At 41.9% G+C, this 12,336-nt stretch overlaps 1 protein-coding gene across 2 annotated transcripts in view; it reads right to left on the bottom strand.

Moving 5' to 3' along the window:
• Nucleotides 1-10,655, bottom strand: part of SGMS2 (sphingomyelin synthase 2) — a 90,520-nt gene extending 79,865 nt beyond the window's left edge. Inside the window, exon 1 of one of the 2 annotated variants that reach the window (XM_009448103.4) lies at nucleotides 10,417-10,655. The gene's annotated coding sequence lies outside the window, so the exon portion shown is untranslated. Of the gene's footprint in view, nucleotides 1-9,366; nucleotides 9,531-10,416 lie in introns of those variants that run through there. The other variant, XM_016950960.4, reaches the window with a different exon arrangement.
• Nucleotides 10,656-12,336: the final 1,681 nt, after the last annotated feature.

Raw genomic sequence — 12,336 nt, 5'->3', positions numbered from 1 at the left:
CCAAGATTTTATTTCTTACACTAGTGCTATTGCTACATTGTACAAAGAGAAGACCTTTAACTGAATATAGGATTGTTATCACAGGGTTCCTTAAAAAAAAAAAAACCCCATCTATTATTATAATTCTTATTCATTTTATTTTTAGAGATGGGGTCTGTTGCCCAGGCTGGAGTACAGTGGCATGATCATAGCTCACTGCAACCTCTAAATCCTGGGCTCAAGAGATTCACCTGCCTCAGCTTCCTGAGTAGCTGGGACTACATGTGTGTGCCACTACACCTGGCTAATTTTGCAGGGGATAGGGATGGAGGCCTGGCTATGTTGCCCAGACTGGTCTCAAACTCCTGGCCTTAAGTGATCCTCCCACCTTGGCCTCCCAAAGCACTGGGATTACAGGCATGAGCAACTGGGCCCAGCCTCTTGTTCTTTTAATTTCAGAAGTTGACACTGTGATTCTGAGATATTGTCTACTCTAAGAGTCTATAGCCCTTTACGTACTTACAATAGATGACCCAATGAATGATGCCACCTTTTGTTTACAGCTGTTGTTCTCTAGGATTTCATAATAACATTGCTAGGCAAATGAGAAAATACCAGATCTTTAAAAATTAAAAGGAACCTGGAGTAAAAATTAAGTGATAATCTCCACCATCCCAGTATCACCATGCTGGGACTATCATTTCACCCTAAACAAATGCAAAGGTATGACACAACTACATAGGATGCAGAGCCACATTCCTGTTAGGTAACTCTTGACAAAAAAGATTCAAGTGGCTCTACCTGCTCCAGAATCACTAAGACACTTTTTTCCTGGAAACCTTGGTACTGTCATTTTAAATAATTGCTAGGTATAGAAATACACAGAATTATCAAAAGTTAACTCTCCCTCCCACAAAGTGGTTAATTTTACATATAAAATAAAACAGCCGTCAAAATGTAAACCTTGCTATACTCAATGTGTCTGTAATAAATCATGAGATCAGGCAGCCCTCTGCTAGGACTGGCATAAGGAACAAATCAAAACACAGATTGCTCTGTATTTGTTTCTACTGCTGCTCTACCACAAAGTTAGAGGCTTAAAAGAACACAGATTTTTTTCTCCTACAGTTCTGGAGGTCAGAAGTCCAAAATGGATCCCTCTGAGCTAAACATCACAGTGTCAGGAGGACTGTGCTCCTTTCTGGAGGCTCCACGGGAGAGCTCATTCCCTTGCCTCCTCCAGATTCTGGAGACTGTGTGCATTCCTTGGCTTGTGGCCTCCTTCCATTTTCAAAGCCAGCAATGGATGTTTTGAGTTTTTCCAATAATGTCAACTCTCCTGCTGTGACTCTTCTGCTTCCCTTTTCCACTCAGAAGGTCCTTGTGATTACACTGGGTTCACCCAGATGACCCAGGATAATCTTAATATCAACATCAGCTGGTCAGCACCCTTAACTCCATCTGCAACCTGAATTCCCCCTTCCGTGCAGGATGAATGAGAATCCCTCATCTGAAATGCTTGGGACCAGAAGTCTTTTGGATTTTTTTTTGAATTTTGGAATATTTTCATTACTTTTCATATACATCTTATATGCAGATTGAAGGTAATTTTGTATGTTTTAAATAATTTTGTGCATGAAACAAAGTTTTGACTGTTTTAACTACGACCCATCATGTGACGTTAGGTGCGGAATTTTTCATTTATGGTGTCACATTGGCACTCAAAAAGTTTCAGATTTTGGAGCATTTTGGATTTTCAGACTAGGAATGTTCAAGCTGTATAACATAACAGATTCATAGGTTCTGGGAATTAGGATGTGAACATCTTTGGGGAGCCATTATTCTGCTTACTACCATCTCCAACAGTAATTAGAAAACAAAGCAACCTCAAGTGTACAAGCTACTCTCCTCCAATAAAGATTTTTAACTATTTTAATTTACAACAAATGAAAACCCTAAAGCTAAAAAAATAAAAAGAATGCTGTTAGGACAGGAGGCCTGAGATTGCTGCTAGTCTTGCTCAGCTGAGTGTGCTGAGTGGGGAATGGGAGAATGCATGCTTCCTTCCCGGATCATCACCAGGGTCGACCATGCACTCAGAAGCTTTTACAGGGAAATGCTTGGTAACATCATAGTGAAAATTAGTATCAACGTCTTTTTTCTTTTTTGAGAAAGGATCTCACTCTGTCGCCCAGGCTGGAGTGCTGTGGTGCAATCTTGGCTCACTGCAGCCTCAGCCTCCCAGGATAAAGCAAACCTCCCACATCTGCCTCCCAAATAGCTGGGACTTCAGGTGTGCACCACTACACCTGGCTAATTTTTGTGTTTTTTGTAGAGGAGGGGTTGCATCATGTTGCCTGGGCTGGTCTCAAACTCCTGGACTCAAGCCATCCACCCGCCTTGGCCTCCCAAAGTGCTGGGACTACAGACATGAGCCACAGTACCCAGTCTATCAATGTCTTTCAATAGCAATATTGAAATATATAATCTAGTTGTAATCCTCCACATGGTAAATCAAGGAGTTGATCATATGTTTGAACAGGTGCAATTTTTTTCTTTGGCAAAATTGCATACACAAGGACACAAATAGGGCCCAAACTGTGAGAAACATGCTAGATTCCACAAGCAACACTGCAGTGATTAGACTCTGCAGTCAAGCTGCCTGCTTTCAAAATCTAATTCAACTATTTACCACCTGTGTGGCCTTAAGTATGTGACTTAACCCCCCTGTGTTTCAAGTAGGGATCCTTAAAGTGAATTTTAGGAGTAAATGAGTAACAGTTTTAAGTACTTAGAACAAACCCTGACACATAGTGAATATAAGTATTTGTTAAATAAACTTTTAAATGCTCCTGCTTGCTGCTTATAACTTGCCAATGAAACTATATTTCAAGGGAGCAAACTTCTCAGCCCTAGCTAATTTACCATATGGCATATATTTTATATATACGTAAATATATTCAATGACATTCATGCAGAAGAACTGGTATATTACACTAACCAAAACAATACCCTTTGTTGCTATGAAAGTTTGGTAGCAACTACTGGGGTAGTAATAACTGGGTGGTTCAACAACTCACTGAACAAATGCAAATATCAGAAGACAGTAGCAGCTGTGTTAAATAAACTGTCTCAGGGCCTCCTAAAGAAAGACGCACAGCACTGGCGAGGACAGTAGGGTTTGTGATTCTTAGTGGCCCGGGCACTTTCTGGGACAGTGGTGTTCATGGTACAATACTCCCCAGAAGCCTAAGCTCTGTGAGGGACAGTACCAGTTGTGCTAGACTACCGCTACCAGCATCTGCTAAGAGGGCAGGCATATTGTGACTGTGGCTTGAAAAGCTTTTCAGCATTCACAGCTGATGTTATACACTTCTTATGAAAGTTCTTGAATTCAATGGCAGTGTACAACCAACTTCAATCATTTTATTTTAACCCCAAAGGAAACGGGGAGGGAAAAATATGGGACAGGCTCCAGCTCCTATTAGCACAGCCAAGATGTAACACTTGAATGTGGATATATCATTCCAAAAGATACATGCCACCTTAACGAGAAAGAATGGTTCCATTTGACACAACAGGACTGAACTCTTTGTTTTAAAAGTTAGAAGTGCAGCTTATATGCAGAAAATAATGATTGCTGAGCCCTTGAATATTTACCATGAAGCAGGCATTACTCTCAATGTTTTATACACGGGGAGCCATGTAATTCGTATAGTCACCTTATGGGGTAAATATTATTTTACTCCCATTATACAGCCAGGAAATGGAGGTTCACCTGTGGAAGCTGCTCCATGGTATCTAGTGATGAGTAGCAGTGCTGGGACTCAGGTCCAAGCCAGCCTAAGCCTGTCAGGGTTCACCTCTGGCATAATTTCATGATCTTAAGGCAGCACGGACCAGAGAAATGTTCCAGGAGAGCATACACATACAGTCCTATATCAAACTATGTCTCTCAAAACCCAACATATCGCTGAAGCTAGTGGAGACAAAACAGAAAGCCATGCAGGGTACTGGGAAGTGCATGGCATTAGAATCAGCTGGGCCTGGCCTCAAATCCCTGCTCTACTTCCCACCAGCTCTGTACCCTTGGCTACTTTAAGGGTACTTTTGCCTTGTTTCACCTTTAAACACTTTCCAAATTGCTTCCACACCTACAGAGTGGATATAATTTCCATTTTGCAGAGCTGTCTGAAGATGAAGATAGCAGTTCATTTAATCTTCACTAGTACTTATAGTATCATTATTTAACCACCACTATTTATCAACACTAACTCCATCTTCTGTGTTTGGAGAAGCTTGGAGAACCCACATAACTGACCTCTCTCTGTTTCAAAGACTGAACTTCATGTTCAACTAATGCTGCAAGTCTTCCTGAGTAGTCTCCACTTCTCTTTGGAAACAGGACTCTATCTAAGGTCTAATATCTAGAATCTATGAGGAACTTAAACATTTACAAGCAAAAAAAACCAACAACCCCATTAAAAAATGGGCAAACTCACAAACTGACTTCTCAAAAGACAACATACACACAGCCAACAAGCATATGAAACAATGCTCAACATCATTAATTACTAGAGAAATGCAAATCAAAACCACAATAGATACCATCTCACACTAGTCAGAATGGCTATTATTAAAAAGTCAAAAAACATGCTGGCAAGGTTGCAGAGAAAAGGGAACACTTATATACTGCTGGTGGGAATGTAAATTGGCTCAGCTAATTACCGTGGAAAGCAGTTTAGAGATTTCTCAAAGAACTTAGAACAGAACTACCATTTGACCCAGCAATCCCATTACTAGATATAGACCCAAAAGAATAAAAATCATTCTACCATAAAGATACATGCACATGTATGTTCATCACAGCTCTATTCACAATAGCAAACACATGGACTCAACCTAGATGCCCACCAACAGTGGACTGGATAAAGAAAACGTGGTACATACATACCATGGAATACTATGCAGTCAAAAAATGAATGAAATCATGTCCTTTGTGGCAACACGGATGTAGCTGGAGGCCATTATCCTAAGTGAATTAACACAGGAACGGAAAACCAAATACTGCATGTTCTCACTTATAAGTGGGAGCTAAACACTGAGCAGACATGGACCCTAAGAAGGGAACAACAGACACAGGGGCCTACTTGAGGGTAGAGGGTGGGAGGAGGGTGAAGACTGAAAAACTACCTATCAGGTACTATGCTATCTGAGTGACAAAATAATATGTACATCAAACCCCTGTGACACATAATTTACCCATGTAACAAACCTGCACACCCAAAATAAAAGCTGGAAGGAAAAATAAAGGAATTGCATGGCTGACAAGGGTGGCTCATGCCTGTTATTCAAGCACGTTGGAAGGCTGAGGTGGGAGGATCGCTTGAGTCCAGGCATTCAAGACCAGCCTGGGCAACATAGCAAGACTCTGTCTCAATTTAAAAAAATAAAAGAATAATAATATAAATAGTAAATGGGGTACAGTGAAAGGAAAGACTGTACATATAAAAGAAATAATTCAGTTAGTTGCACAAGTTTAGTTTGAAAGCTTTAAGCGAGATATCAATTTAAATAAACACAAACACAAAATTATAAGGCTGAATTTCAAATTGTATAGGGGTTTGTCAATAGAGGGAAAACCAATTATAAAATAACTCATTATCTGATTTGACTTTAATTCTATTAGCTATTTCTTTAAACTTTGCTTTGAATTACAAGTCATTGTTAGAAACTAATAAAGTGAACTGATCTGGGTATCTGTATGAAGTGGCTGAAATGAACACTACTCATATTCTAACATCCTTTATCAAAACCTTAAAGATAAATTAACACTGGAAATCAAAATAGAAAAGTGAATGAAAAACTAAAATTTTGACTCAGAGTAGCAAAGATGTGATATTATTGTAAAACTTGAGAATGTTTCAAGAAATGCTTTATATTTATAATAAAAATAAACTAATGGAAATTTCTCGCACTTTCATTAAATCAGCCCCAAAATGTCAAACAACAAATGTGTAATGTTTTAAAAAACAGGTGACCTATTTAAAATGGATGGAACTTATTCTAAAGGTAGTGATAAGTCTGCTAAATGCAACACCTGAAAGTATTTAATTCATCTGTCTCACTGGGTTCTAATGCTTCATCAAAGTGTAGAAGTAGAATGTCCTTCAGAGAGCTCCTTGGCAAAATTAGCACCTCTCCATTCTGCTATACTTCCCCACAAAAGACATTTAGCTTCATGGCTAATAAAAATAACACACACAAACAGTACTTTAAGAAAGTTTGTATGTTCCCTTTTCAACAGATAAATTCCTTGCATAATGAGCTACTGCTCCACTGTGCGGCTCCATAGAGAAGGTTGATCCTATTGCTGAAATCTTATGAGATATGCTAAAGGAACGCAGAAATTAAGACTCTGAAATTTTAAATTAAAGAGACAGGGAAAAGTTCTCTAATTCTGAATACAGTTTAGAAAAAAGGGCAGCTAAATTAAACATTATGTTTCACTTTTTAAAATGCAAAATAACTGAAATAATCAAGAATGTGTACACAGACATAGCTAGAAAGATTTAATGCAGAGCTGCTTAAAATAGTGAACACTGGCAACAAACTAAGTGTTCAGCAATAGGGGACTGGTTGAGACACAGCCACAAAACAGAAAACTAAAAATGATGCTGTGTAAGAGTATGTTAGTGACATACAGTTGTCCATGTTTGGATGAGGAGAGAAAACGTAAGTTGGAACATAGAGAATGAACCCATTTTTGTAGAGATAAATTTCAGCTGCTGCAACTTCAGGAAAGTTACTTAATTTCCCTAAAACAGTTGTATCCTCAGTAAAAGAAGGTAATAAGAGCACCTACCTCACCGGGTTGGAGTGGGGATTACAAGAGATTTGATGTATAAAGCAACTGTCACGTTGCCTGGCCCATAGTAAGATCAATACTCGTTAGCTGTTTGTGTTATCTGTGCATAGGGGCAAAATATAAAGAGGGGGCGGATAGAAATGTTAAATGATTTTCTGGGTGGTGAGATTATGGCTGATTTGTTTTGCCTATACTTATAAATTTCCATAAGTAACACATTACTTATAATATGGGGAAAACTAATAAGTTGGAATACTCATACAAGGATAATCCTCTTAAAAATCTACCATAGTGTTTTGTTCACAGCAAATAAATCTTTTTTTGTTTTGTTTTGTTTTGTTTTGAGACAGAATCTAGCTCTGTCACCCAGGCTGGAGTGCAGTGACGCAATCTCAGCTCACTGCAACCTCCACCTCCCAGGTTCAAGCGATTCTCCTGCGTCAGCCTCCCGAGTATCTGGGACTACAGGCGAGCACCAACATGCCCGGCTAATTTTTCTATTTTTAGTAGAGACGGAGTTTTACCATATTGGCCAGGCTGCTCTTGAACTTCTGACGTCAAGTGATCTGCCTGCCTCGGCCTCCCAAAGTGCTGGAATTACAGGTGTGAGCCACTGCACCCAGCCACACAGCAAATATATCTCAGTTGAGCTGAGCTGACCCTTCAGATTTCATTTAAACAAGCTTGCTTTGAATATTTAAAATTATTTAAACTGAAGAGCTATCACTTGTCCGTAATATTTTACTGTGTAAAGCAAGGCATACTTTTATTATTCGGCCTCATAAAGAATTTACGAGCCCCTATTCAAGACCATTCAGAATGCCACCAGATCTCTTATTATCAGTGGGAGGCAGCCTATGACGGCCTAATCACTTCTTGTCTCTTCCCAAGTCCCCAGCACTCTCCTTTTTTGACTCCTTTTTTCCCCTCTTGATAATCACAGCCTGAGGTCTCTACTGGACTATAAGCTTTGGGGTAGCAACTATCTCCTTCGTTTGCATTGCTGGCCCCTAGCACAGTGGCTGTTATGTAGTTGTTGCATACTAAACGTTAAGCAAATAAATATCTGATACTAGTAGTTCAAGACAAAGCCTTCAATTTCTCCATTGAGACAACGCGCTAAAGGTGGGTAAGTCATGATTTAGTCTAAAACTGTCCAAAACTCTCAGTAATTATTCCTTTAAAAAAGAAACATCTCACCTCAAAGCATCACTTTTAAAAAAAGTTCTCACTGATACTCCATTGTCTATTTTAATAGTTCTAAGATTATTTCTATTTTTCCCCTATATTTTGTTTAAAGTCCCACAAAAATCCCAAAGAGTTTAAGTAAACTTGCTCAAAGGAACACAGCTCAGAGAGCCTCAGGTCTCCTGGATTCCCATGTCCATGATCTCACTACACGGTACTGTCGTAGGACAGCTCCCAGATCTTTCACCCTGTAAGTTGTTATAGTTATGGTAAGAGCAAATGTCTTCAATAACGTGCACAAGTGCTAAAGTTTCTTCCAAACATTTCCTAGGGCTTTTATGAGATTCTGCGAGGGGAGAAACTCAGAACAAGGTGCAGCCACCTCAAGGTGTCCAAGTGTTTCCCTCTAGGTTCGCAAGTCAACTAGCTTTACTTAAAAATGAAACCAAAGGAACCAAATTAAACATTAACTTGTTAAAAAAAAAAACACTTCAACCAGACTATTGTGAAGTAAGAACATTAGAAGACCAAGGAAAGGGCCATAAAGAGGAAATTTTGCACTGCTTGCACTGCTTCTTTAGGAAAAAAAAAAGGTAAAGGTAAAGTTAGCTTCCTCACGTCCTTTCTTCCTGTAAATTCCAGGTTGTCACTTTCAGCCATTGCTCTGACATTGTTTAAACAGTAAATGGCAGTTCCCATGACACAGGATCGAAACCATAACCTTCTCAGGTATCCGTACTAAAAATGTTTAACTTGCTGAAAACATCACTTCCCAATCTAAGGAACTTGCCAAAGGATTTCACATGCTAACCCTCGGCCCACCAGGCTTATAAGGAGGACATTCTGTGGAAATTAATTGGTTATTACCTAAGCCAGCTGCAACACACTATTATTTATATATAAACAGCTATAATTTGTTGGGGTCTGCTTTGTACCAGACATTATGAGAAGTCTTTTGCGCTTTAATCCTCATTATTATCCTCATTATTAATCCTTATTTAATCCACCTTATTATCTGAAGTAGCTATAATCCCATTTTACTGGTTCAGAATGTTTAATGTGCCTGAGCACCCACCGTTAATAGAGGAGACTGGTAATGAAACCAAGGATTTGAAAAGTTAGGTACAGATTGAAAACCCACGCCGAATCCAGTGACACTAAACAGTTGAATCTCTTCAAAATATAACACACATGTCAAAATGATTTTAAGGTCATTTCAGAGCAGGCAAGACTTGAAATAGAGGACCGGCAACATTAATAAATAAAAAAGACTACAGGACATAACATTTTGAGTTGGTTTCAAGCCGTGGATAATTAATGATTATCCATACCTCTGGATGGATGTTGACAGGGGTTCCCCGCCCCTTATTTTCGCTGAGAAACCAAGTCTTCCCTTCCGTAAAGGGAGCAGCTCTGGAATGCCACACGTTGAAGGGTTTCGGTGTGGGCTGCCCAGAGCTGGGCTGTTACTGTTCACACATCATCAGTAAGTGCCTCTCAAAAAAAAAAAAAAAAAAAAAAAAAAAAAAAAAAAGAGAAAGAAAAGAAAAACCACACACACAAACACACACACATAGTCCCTCCTCCACCAACTGAACTTCAGCCCTGACCTCCGGAGTGGTTCTGGACAATCTGGGGTTTAACCTGTGCCCTTCCAACGCCAGGACCGGGGTACCCGAAATGGGCTGCAAATGAATGAGATGACTGCTCAGAGGAAGGAGACTAAGGCACACATCTCTCCTCCAGACCACAAAATCGAGGAAGGATGCCCTGGGCGGGGAGGGTGGGGGCCGGATTAGAGCCACGTCCCCGCTTCGCAATCCGCCTTTCCCCTCCCGCGCTTCGGAGGACTCTCCGCTCCCCAGCCCATCCTCCTCCTGGCCCCTCCGCGCGCTCCTTACCCGCTGGTGGCCAGGGCTCCAGACACTCCCAGCTGAAGGCACTTGCTCCCGGGAAGGGGATTTGCCAGGGGATGGAGCCCGCTGCCGCAGCGGCCGCGACCAGCCCCGGGCGTCACCACCCTCGGGCCGAAGCCGCTAGAAAGTTTGCTCGGGGTCTCGCCCTCCCACGCCGCGGCCTGACTAGGGGAAGCAGCTCTCCGGGTCCCTCCCGCGGCTGCCGCCCCCGAGGCCGCACTCGGCGGCGCTGCAGCACCGGCCAGGCTCCGAGCGGCCGACGGCGGCTCCGTGCGCGCCGAGGGCTGGGTCTCCCCGCCCCACTCGGCCCACGGCGCGGCGCTCAGTGTTGACCGCGGCCCCGCGCCCGCTCTCCCCGCCCGCCGCGCGCGGCCCGCTCCCTGCGCCCTGCGCCCAGCGCGCTCCTGACATCATTCATTCTCTCACACCCTCGCCCGCCCACTCCATTTCCAAACAGTGACTCACCCGTCGGCCCGGTGGCAGCAGTGCCCGTTCCTGCTGCCGTGGCTCTCCTGGCGCAGAGTGGAGCTCGAAAAACCTGCGCGACTTCTTAAGAAGAAAATCCCAGCCGACTCTCCCCTCGCGGCTGTTTAAGGTGCAGAGAAGGAGGGGCTTGGCAGGCAGGGCAGTTTGGCTCCCGGCCGAAAGGCTGAGGGCCTGGAGCTGACCTCCCTGAGCGGCAACAGAGATCAATCTGGGAAAGTTCTTTGGGTGCCACTCCCAGCAACTTTCAGGGGTGGGGCTGGAACGGGATCCCCCACCCCTGCACCCGGCCTGTTTCGGAAACTGCTTCCTGACGGCGTATGAGTGGGCTTGGGAGCGCCAGCGTTGATTCAGAGGGTTTATCGGTGTTGACCGGGCCTAGGTCAAAGAGGTGGGTTTCCAAACCTCACAGCGTTGCCTGGCAAGGTTAGTCATCAGTCCGCATGGTATGAGCTGGAAGGTTGCTCCAAGCTAATGAGGTGGCAGCACTGTCCCTTTCGTGCCTAACCATCGTGTCATTTGTCCTGTTAATTGATTTACTTCTCACTTAAGGAATCGTAACCAAAATAAACAGTGTAAGTAGTTATTTGCTTAACTGAATACTGCGCTTTTCCGCAGCTTTTGGGGCCCAAGGCAGCCGTGTGGTTTCTTCGAAGGCCTCAGTAGTTTTTTAAAAGGGGGATTGCTGTCTTTAAAATGGTAATGGTTCTACATTGTCCTGGAGTTGCTATTCATACACCTGCTGGGCAGTTTTCAAAGTAAACGATGGCAGCCTCAAGGACTCTAACTAGGAATGACCAATCCGAGGGAATGTGGCTAAATCTTTCTTGACATAAATGTTTTACATTAATGTCTCCTTCTGGACAAGATAATTATGTTTAGGATTTGCGCTGGTTTATGGGTGCTTCCATATAATCAACAAAAATAATGACGGGAATCTTTGGGTTTCTAGTGCAGATATCATGTGGGTCAACAGTCATTTGTGGCTATTAAAGATGATGGTAACAGAAAAGAATATACAAGGCAGGCAATCCCCAAACTCACAACTTCAAGATGTCGTCACAGTACAGGCAACCAAAGAAAATGGACAAATGGGATCATATTAAGCTAAAAAGCTTCTGCACAGCAAAGGAAACAAAGTGAAGAGACAACCCACAGAATGGGAACTATCCATCTGACAAGGGATTAATAACCAGAATATATGAGGAGCTCCAACAACTCTATAGGAAAAAAAAAATCTAATAGTCCGAGTAATAAATGGGCAAAAGATTTGAATAGACATTTCTCAAAAGAAGACATACAAATAGCAAACAGGTATATGAAAAGGTGCTCAGGCAATAAATACTGGCGAGGTTGTGGAAAAAAAAAGGAACCCTTGTGTTTGTGGGAATGTAAAAAGTATAACCACTATGGAGAACAGTATGGAAGTTCCTCATAAAACTAAAAATAGAGATACCGTATGACCCAGCAATCTCACTGCTAGGTATATATGCCCAAAAAAGGAAATCAGTGTATCAAAGAGATACCTGCACTCCTATGTTTATTGCAGCACTACTCACAGTAGCCAAGGTTTGGAAGCAACCTAAGTGTCCATCAACAGATGAATGGATAAAGAAATTGTTACATATACCCATGGAGTACTATTCAGCCATAACAAAGAATGAGATCCTGGCATTTGCAACAACATAGATGGAACTAGAGGTCATTATGTTAAGTGAAATAAGCCAGGCACAGAAAGACAAATTTCACATGTTCTCACTTATTCATGGGAGCTAACATTTAAAACAATTGAACTCATGGAGACAGTAGAATGATGGTTACCAGAGGCTGGGAAGGGTAGGGGGGATGGGTAATGGGTAAAAAATATATATATAGTTAGATAGAATGAATAAGGTATAGTAT

The sequence above is a fragment of the Pan troglodytes genome, chromosome 3, assembly GCF_028858775.2.
Source record: "Pan troglodytes isolate AG18354 chromosome 3, NHGRI_mPanTro3-v2.0_pri, whole genome shotgun sequence".
Taxonomy (NCBI): Eukaryota; Metazoa; Chordata; class Mammalia; order Primates; family Hominidae; genus Pan; species Pan troglodytes.
This window is presented reverse-complemented; position numbering and strand designations above follow the sequence as displayed.